Source organism: Furipterus horrens, unplaced genomic scaffold, assembly GCF_987537825.1.
Source record: "Furipterus horrens unplaced genomic scaffold, mFurHor1.1.pri manual_scaffold_4, whole genome shotgun sequence".
Classification (NCBI taxonomy): domain Eukaryota; kingdom Metazoa; phylum Chordata; class Mammalia; order Chiroptera; family Furipteridae; genus Furipterus; species Furipterus horrens.
The window spans coordinates 24085739-24094357 of record NW_028327174.1 but is presented as its reverse complement, the minus strand read 5'-3'; the positions used below and the strand labels follow the sequence as shown (position 1 = coordinate 24094357).

Below are 8619 nucleotides of genomic sequence, written 5' to 3'. Positions count from 1 at the left end.
CCCCACCCCCAGCGGCGATGTCTGCAGTGAATGGGAAGGCTCCACAATCCCTGAGGCCTGCCCGGGGCTCGCAAGTCAGGCTCTGGGCGGAGTCTGGGGCTTGCTGTGCACAGTGAGCACCAGACTCCCAAAGCCCTGTTGGGTTTGTGTCCCCGCTCTTCCTGTCGCCTGCTGGGTGTGTGACCTCCAGCAGGCCACCTGCCCCTTGGAGACCCCCTGTAGTGGAAACGATAAAGCTGTGCTCAGGAGGAGCCCGTGAGATAAACACACGTGGGAGCACTTTGCAGACCGTGAAGCCCGGGATAAGTGTGCCAGGCAATGATGGTGAGGAGGAAGGGAGTGCTGTGTCTCTAAAAACACAATCTGAGCTCCCTAGGCAGCAGCTAATGTAGCTCAGCTCACCTGTGTGGGGACTCGCCGTGACAATGACACTGAGTGACGAGCCCATTCTCCCCGGTCCCCCACTGGCCCTCAGCACTGACAGAGAGAGAAGCGTGACCGTGAGGATTTGATTTGCTCCTCTTAACCTCCCAGTGTCTCTTACCGCTTCCCTCATCTTAATGCACTTTCTGGAATAAACACCAGACTTCCCCACTGATAAAAGCTTGCAGAGATCGCAGTGGGAGAGCAGGTAGGCATTTATGCAATTCCACTCTCCCTTGGAAATGGAAACGCGGAGGTGCCCATCAGAAGCGCGCAGGACCGCGTGCAGACGGAGGGGGAGGGCGGTGGCTGGGGGGGCGTCTGTCCGGTCTGGGTCTGGGGAGGCAGCAATGCCTTAGTGCCCCGCGGCGCTTGCTCACCACGCCCCTGTGGGGGTGAAACAAGGGCTTGATGCCCTCACCACCTGCAGCTGCCTGCGGAGGGAAATAAGAGGCTGTGCTGGGCTCCAGCCAGCTGGGTGGTGGGGACAATGCTGGGAGGCCACAGTCAGCACAGGCCACAGGCAGCGCCACCACAGGAAGCTGCAAAGGCCCGCCCAGAGCACCTGCTCAGATGCCTCTGGAGCCGGACCTGCGGGGGTCGCTCTGCTACAGCCACCAGGGTTGGCCTCAGTGAGGCCTGCCATTGCCAGGGCTCAGAGACACTAATGCCTCCTTGACTGATTGTGGAGTCCCCTGAACCCCACCCTGCACTGGATCCCAGGGGACAAGAAACCAGACTTGTGATTTTCAGATCCTGAGGTTCTCCTGACCTTTCCTTCTCCTCTGCCCCATCCTGTGCACGGACACACAGCCAGGCCGGCCCACGCCCAGCATCTCCCTTTATCTGTCTTCCCATCCATTTCTGGCCTTTTTGGGGGGAGCCTTTCAGGAAGTAGCTGGGGCCCTCCCAGTGGGAACTGGATACATCTGTGGGTAGACTCTGCTCTGGGCTTCCCCACCTTGATCCCTATTCTCACATCCTCCACTACCTATACAGACACTAACAAAGAATCAGTGCCCAGCTGAGGACAGTGGTGACCAGTGGGGAGGCAGGCAGGCCACAGCCAGCATCGCACCCAGAGCTCGGGAGCCCTCCACTGCCTGCGGCCTCACCGCATGGTTTCAGGGCAGGGTGCAAGCTCGCCTTCGCCCTGGGCAGAGACGCCCAGTGTCAGGCTGCAAATGGGCGTGGTGTGGCACCAGGAGCGGCCTGCAGGAGTAGGGCAGGGTGGGAGAGGTAAATGTAGGCTGGAGCTTATGGGACAATTGTCCTTCCTTCTCTCTCTCTGCCCTCCTCCCCAGTGATTTGTAACCTCACCCCAATAAATTCAATAAAACAAAAACAAACAAACAAACAAAAACACAGCCCTGAACTGTAGAAGACTGCATCTCAAAGGGGCAGAGAAAGGATTTATAGTTGCAAGTTTTCTAAAGTAAATCCTCTTAAGAAAAGGGAGGCCAGTGGTCTATAATCAGGTTTCAGCTGAATAAAGAAATAATTCTTTTGGTTAAGACTTTTCTGGCAGGAACTTTAATTGAGATTGGGTCATCCCAAAACACAGCCTGGAGCTGCTGGAAGCTAGGCTAGCATTGGTGCAAGTCTCTCAGTGCGTGTGCGTGTGTGTGTGTGTGCGTGTGGAGTGGGGCGGTTGGCAGAAACTATTCTTGCTGAGTTTGCCCTCCTCACAGGTCATGGGGTAGGGTTTTAGGTTTCAGAACTGAGAGCAGAGTTTTACAGGCAGGAGCCCGAGCAGGAGACCGCGACAGAGACATCAGGGAAGTTCTTGCTTGGCAGCTCGGAAAGGATGGGCACAGGCCCCTGTTTGAAGGGTTCTATTTATCACACTTAATTCCAGTTAGGCTAAGGGGATGTCCTAAGCTCTCGTGAGGGTCAAAGGTTCTTTCGGAGTCTTTTGTTTTTTTAATAAACAGCTTAAAATCAATGTCCCAAAAAGGCAGCATTGGAGTGGGAAAACGTGTCCCCTTCAGGCATCTTTCTGAAAGCCACAAGGCACTTGAGGGCAGGGTCAGCCTTGGAGTGCAGGCCTGGCAGACAGCTGGTGAGGTGGGGGCCATGGCCCTGGACCCCCTGTGGGGGACAAGGCTGCTGTCCCTGTGAACAGCCAGGAGGGGCCGGGGTGAGACCAGATGAGCACCGTGACTCCTTTCATCTCTGTAATAGCCCCTCTGAGCTGGGCCATTTCTGTCTCCAGTGGTGACTGTCATTACAAAATCAGTCGTTCTATGCCCTTTGTCACATGAATTGTCATAACAGTCACTCCTTCACTGCGAATGTGGGCCACATTAGCTGGTGATGATGGCTGTTCTAGATGCAGCTAGTATTAGACACAGGGAGAGAAAGGCACAAAGGCCACATAACAGGGCCATCGGGTGGCTGAGAGGTCCCTGGCCCCAGATCCTTAATGCTCGTGGCTTTGTTGTCACCTCGGAGAATTTCCTGGAGCTCTGAGGGCCCTGCAGTCGGCACACACGACATATCATCTTGCCAACCCTCTCGTTTCACTGAGCTGAGGCCCAGGGATGTGGTGTGGCCAGCCAGAGTCACGCTGAGACCCTGCTGCAAAGGCAGCAGTGGGGAAAGCCTAGCCTTTGCATTTGCAGCCTTCAGCCCTGTTCTTACACAGAGGTCTAGGGTCCCGCCAGTGACTGTCACTTCAGCAACCCTCAGCTCTGATTTCTGACTCCTCAGCTCAGCAAGGGGGAAAGAGCTTTGTGGAGACTGGGTCTCCCTGGATCATAGGTTGGGGAATGCCATCCACCTACAAAGTCAGAGGCGAACATGGTGCTACCCGAACGTCCTCGTACGTTTCCTTTCTCACGGGGTGGGGAGCTTGGGCCAGCCTGTTGCCCAACGCCTAACACATGTGCCTCATGCATTCTGCTCAGTTGTATGTTAGTCTGTGATGAGGAGGCACATCCAGTAGCACTCACTCCCCCATTCTTGGAGGCAGGAGTCTGCCCTCCCTTGTGGCACTCACAACCCCCTCACCATGGCTGTGCTACGCGCAACCCCCATCATCACATTGTGCTTTATTTTTTCCTCCCATTTCAACCATTTCCTCATGGAAACCATGCCCAGTGGGTCTGATATGGGTTTGAATATGACACTTATTTAGATATGCATGTAACTAAGTGAAAGTCATTTTGCTCTAAATTCCACTTTACCTCTCACTTCTGTTCCTTTACTTAGCACCCCTGCGTCGCTGTGTGAGCATCCCTTTGCGTTCTGTGCGATGCCCTCCGATGTGCATCAGGGGTGCCTTAGCTCCCCATCGCTCTGCTGGTGGGCCGCCGGCTGCCGCCGCTCCTGGGCCACCAGGAGCAATGGTTCACTGGGCGTCCCCACCTCTGTCCTTTCAGAGACCCCATGGAGCTGCTGAAGTGAGACTTAAGACAGAATCCAGGCGGCAGGGTTGTGAAAACTAGAAAGATCCCTGGAGGGGAAATGCGAGCTTTTCATTTCTGGGGATCTGTGGGACTGACGTGGGTGTAAGAGAGTTTCTGTTAGCTCCTTCCAGTAGTCTCACCCCATACACAGAAAATAATTGCTTACTGTCCTAGCATGTACATTTCCCAATTTTTCCGTTATAATTTTTATATGTCTGGGGGACAGAGATCGGAACTGACAGGCATGAGCCATTGGCTTCTGATGGCTGTGACTTCTAAGCTTCAGCTCTCTCTCCTTGGAGGGTGCCCCTGTGGGATTCTGCCCCACACCCCATTCTCTAAAACCTTCATTCCTCTGCCAACCTGGACAGACACTTGGGATCACTTCTTCATGGGCCCAAAATTTTATAACAGGCAGGAATGGCTGACATTTTTTTTTCTCACAAACTACACCCGAGTCAAGAAAATGGAAGCATAAGCATCTAATTCCCTGCTTGAAATGAGAATTGAGGAAAAGGAAATATCAGGAGATGAAACACAAAGTTAATAATACTTATATACATCATCACTTCTCTTTAGTGAGCGATCATGCATATAGGAGGTGTGAAAAGAAAATGCCTGATTGTTAGAGAAATGTGTATTAATTCTTGACATGGTGTAACCTTGGGCCAGTGATTGAACCCTCTGAGCCTTCATTTTTTAATATGTAAACAAAGATTCCTTTCTATAGTTTTAGGATCGTCGAGAGGATTAAATGAGATATGGTATGTGAGATGCCTAGTGTGGGTTCGGGCCCATATTAGCTACTTGATCTTTGTTAGTCATCATGATGCTACAGATAGGACTGGTGAAGTCAACATAAACATGCCTGAGTTACCAGGTGGAAGTATGGCTGGGGCTGTGGTCATTCTTGCAACCTGCAGTGAGGATAGTTCTCTGAGGCCCACTGCAGACTGTGAATGCAAGCACCCAGCTTTTCAATTTGTGCCCGTGAGCTCCAGCAGCTCTGTAATGAGTAGGGCACGTTGGTGCATCTTCTGGGGAATGAGTCTGCACATGACCTTTCCACTGGAGCTGTCATCCTTTTGACCTGGAGGGGAGGGCATTGTGCTCACACCAGGAGGCCCTGCAATTCTCTTCCAGGTCACATTAGCTGAGAGGCAGACCTGGTGCCAGAGTGGACTGGACAACCACGTGGTGGTGAACGCTATGTTCTCCATCTTCTATGACATCATTAGTAAGTGTGGCCTGAGGGGTGAGAGGGGAATTCATAAATGTGTTGTTTGATTTGTTTCAAAAAGTAGCAGATGGAAGTGTCATGAGGAATGCTTAATTGTGTGATGTTGCTTGGTGCTTTTGTGGAATGAGTGGGTTTGCAAACTCATGACTCTGAGCTGACTCCTTTGGAAATAAATCCCAGGGAATAATTCAGGGTTAAGGAGGGCAGCCTTGTCGTTCTGATGCCAGGTTTTCAGATCCTGGGGAGGCTCAGAGAGAAAGGCCGTAAGAGATGGAGAAGGATATGTCAGGAACGACACAAAGGTCTCAGCAAACTAACCTCATCTCTTCTGGACCATCTGTTCTTCTGTGCCTGGTACTGCAGGATTGAGTACCTCAAGGTTAAGTCCTCAAAGTCTCCAGTGGCCATGCTGATATGAACATGGGGCAGTGCTGTGAGAGCCTCCAGCTGGCTTTACGGTGAGATGCTCAACTCTCAGGAGCAAAATAAGTAGGGATGGGCTCAGGCGAACTAACCTGTGAGTAGAAAATGAAGATCAGGAGAAGACTAGAGAGAAAGACCCGGTCAGAAATGCAAGCCAGCCATGCAGGAAGCATTTATGGGGCACCATCTTGCCCTGCACTATGCCAGGGGCAACCCAGACTGTGGAGTGAGGCAAAGAAAAGGAGATGAAGAGAAAGTCTCTGCACTTGGGGAGAATAAGACCTACCTTAGAAAATCAGCAGATTTGAGAATCAGGCAGAGGACGAGTGTGAGTCCTTGAGTACAGCAAACATGCGGCCTGGGTGTTGGGACCCTCGGCTGCCTGACTGCACAACCTACCCAGGTAGGGCCCCTCAGGATGGGGTGTGTCAAGGGGCCAGGCTAAGGTGAGAGCTGCATCACCCCTAATATTGCTGTCGGTTGGGTCTTACGAGTCGCCAACTACCTGATGCTGAATGCTCTTTTAAAATACATTGCTTTTTCAATGTAAAATGTAGATGTGTTCAGGAGAGATTATTTTTATTTTGTTTCCTTACTCTATGACGTTGTGTGCATGTGCACGCGCACCTGTAGGAACTTGTGTGTGTCTGTGTGAAAGAAAGAGTATAATAGGATTTCCACACTTCTTTTTTTTTTTTAGGTATACGGAAATTTATTACTACTGTGTTTCCACCATCAAAACTTATGATCTTGGTCTTTCCTTCTTGCCTTTGTACAAGGCCAAAAGAGAGACATTGGCTACTTTGACAACCTTAAAGCGAACTCCAGGAATGTCACCAACAGCATGACCTTTGCGACCAAATCCAGCAACTAGAACTTCATCGTTTTCCTCAATAAAATTCAAACAACCATCATTGGGAACAAAGGCTGTGATTTTTTTGCCATTCTTGATCAGCTGGACCCTGACACACTTCCTAATGGCAGAATTCGGCTGTTTGGCTTCAACGCCTACTTTTTCCAGCACAATTCCCTTCGCATGGGAAGCGCCTCCAAAAGGGTTGGCCTTCAGGGCTGTGCCCAGATGGGCTTTCTTGTACTGCTTATCATGCCACTTCTGGTCTCGTCGGTGGCTCCGGAGTTTCCTGGCAGTATGAAGGCCGCGACACTTGCCCATCCTGCCGGTGCCACGGGCCCAAGCAAAAGAGAGGGATTTCCACACTTCTTGATGCTTCAAAGCTTTGGCAGCTCAGCAGGGGTGGTGCTGCTGCATCTACCCTCCACCTCAGCTCCTTGTCAGCGCTGATCCTTCATAGATGGGTAGTGTGGCCCTTTATTGTCTCACCTGTGATTTGTCGCTGATGTCACCTGAGACTGCGGGATAGATATTGTAATGATACCTTTAATGACCAGTCAGGAGACCTGGATTCTCATTTCACCTTTGCTCTATCATCTGTGTAATCTGGAGAAAACTCAATGCCTCCAGCTTTGGTTTTCTTTTGATTGACACAAAGGATTTTGGGTGGGGGCTGGACCGTGGTCAGACAGTCTCTCCAAGTTTTAACATTACATTGTTAAACCATGCCAGTCAGAGCACTGAAATTCTGAGCTGTGTAATAGAAGCTGAGGTTTCAAGGTTAAAATATTTTTAAGTGAAACAAATATTGAGAGAAATATATTTTAAGTTCACACTTGGTCACAGTTTATAGACCTGTGGATGAACTGGAAAGTCAGCTCTGAAACCAAGATGATTAGAAGAAAAACATGAGAACACAAAGCTTAGCCAGCAAAGAGGTGTGAGGAACAGAAAGGCAGGGTCTGCTCCACAGAGCTCAGCAGCATGGCCTGGTCTCTTCTGGAGCTGTCAGGTGTTTACTTCCTGTAGATCTTGGGGCTGAAACATTCAAGAGAGAGTGTTGTTACATCTCTCTCTCTCTCTCTCTCTCTCTCTCTCTCTCTCTCTCTCTCTCTCTCTCTCTCTCTCTCTTTCTCTCTCTCTTTCTCTCTCTCTCTCACACACACACACACACACTCTCCATCAGATGTGCACATCATGAACTAATGCATCATGAGCACAGCTGTTAGGTGGAACACCTGAAAGGACATGCGTGTGCTTGTACCTACCTCTCCACACCTTTCGCCCATGTCTGCAGGACTCGGACAGGTGAGGGAGGCTACGTTTCACACTGTGAGGACTAGGAGGCAACAGATAATTATTGCCTCAGATAACAAATTATTTTGCTTAGAAAAATGAAAGCCTGAAGCATAAATACATCAGAAAGATTCTCCACTGTGTTCCCTGTTAATAACTCACTCCCCCTGAGTGAAATCAGTGACTATCTGGATGTTTTTGCAGAGAATAGGAAAATGATGACTCAGCCCACATTCAGTCCTTATGTCCTACAGCAAAGGGACAGGCTTTGGGCTCAGCTGTCAGCAGTCTTGACTAGCCCAAAGACAAAAGGATTTTCTTGTGTGTTTTCTTCTCAGCTTTATAATTTTCAGTTTTACATTTATTTTTATGACCTACTTTGAGTCAAGTTTTTTAATATGGTGTGATAGAATTTATTTAAAAAATATTGATAAGCAAGTATTCCAGCACCATTTGTTGAAAAGATATTCTTTCTCCACTGATCATAAAATCAGTTATGGGTCTATTTGGGGGTCTCTATTTTCTCCCTATGAAACTGCTTGTCTATATTTATGATAATACTATATTGTTTTGATTACTGTAGTTTTATGGTAAGTTTTTAAACATTTATTTTATTAAATTATAGTTGGTGTTCCACATTATATGAGTTCCAGGTGTACTAACTACATAGAGATACAACATTTATGTGCCTTACAATGTGAATACCAAGGGAAGTCTAGTACCACCATCACCATGCAAAGTTATTACAAGATTGCTGATCATATCCTATGGCTTATTAACTAACAAGTTAATTATATTAAATTAATAAATTGATTTTATCTAACTAAATCTATTGGGGTGACATTGGTTAATAACATTATAAAGATTTCATGTTACAATTTTGTAATACATTGTCTGTATGTTGCATTTTGTGTTCACCACTCAAAGCCTAGTCTCTTTCCATCGCCCTTTTGCCCCTTACATCCCTTCATGTT

General features: G+C 48.9%; 1 pseudogene; it reads right to left on the bottom strand.

Moving 5' to 3' along the window:
• Positions 1 to 6188: 6188 nt before the first annotated feature.
• Positions 6189 to 6697, bottom strand: LOC150011356 (small ribosomal subunit protein uS12 pseudogene; annotated as a pseudogene).
• Between the last annotated feature and the right edge of the window lie 1922 nt (positions 6698 to 8619).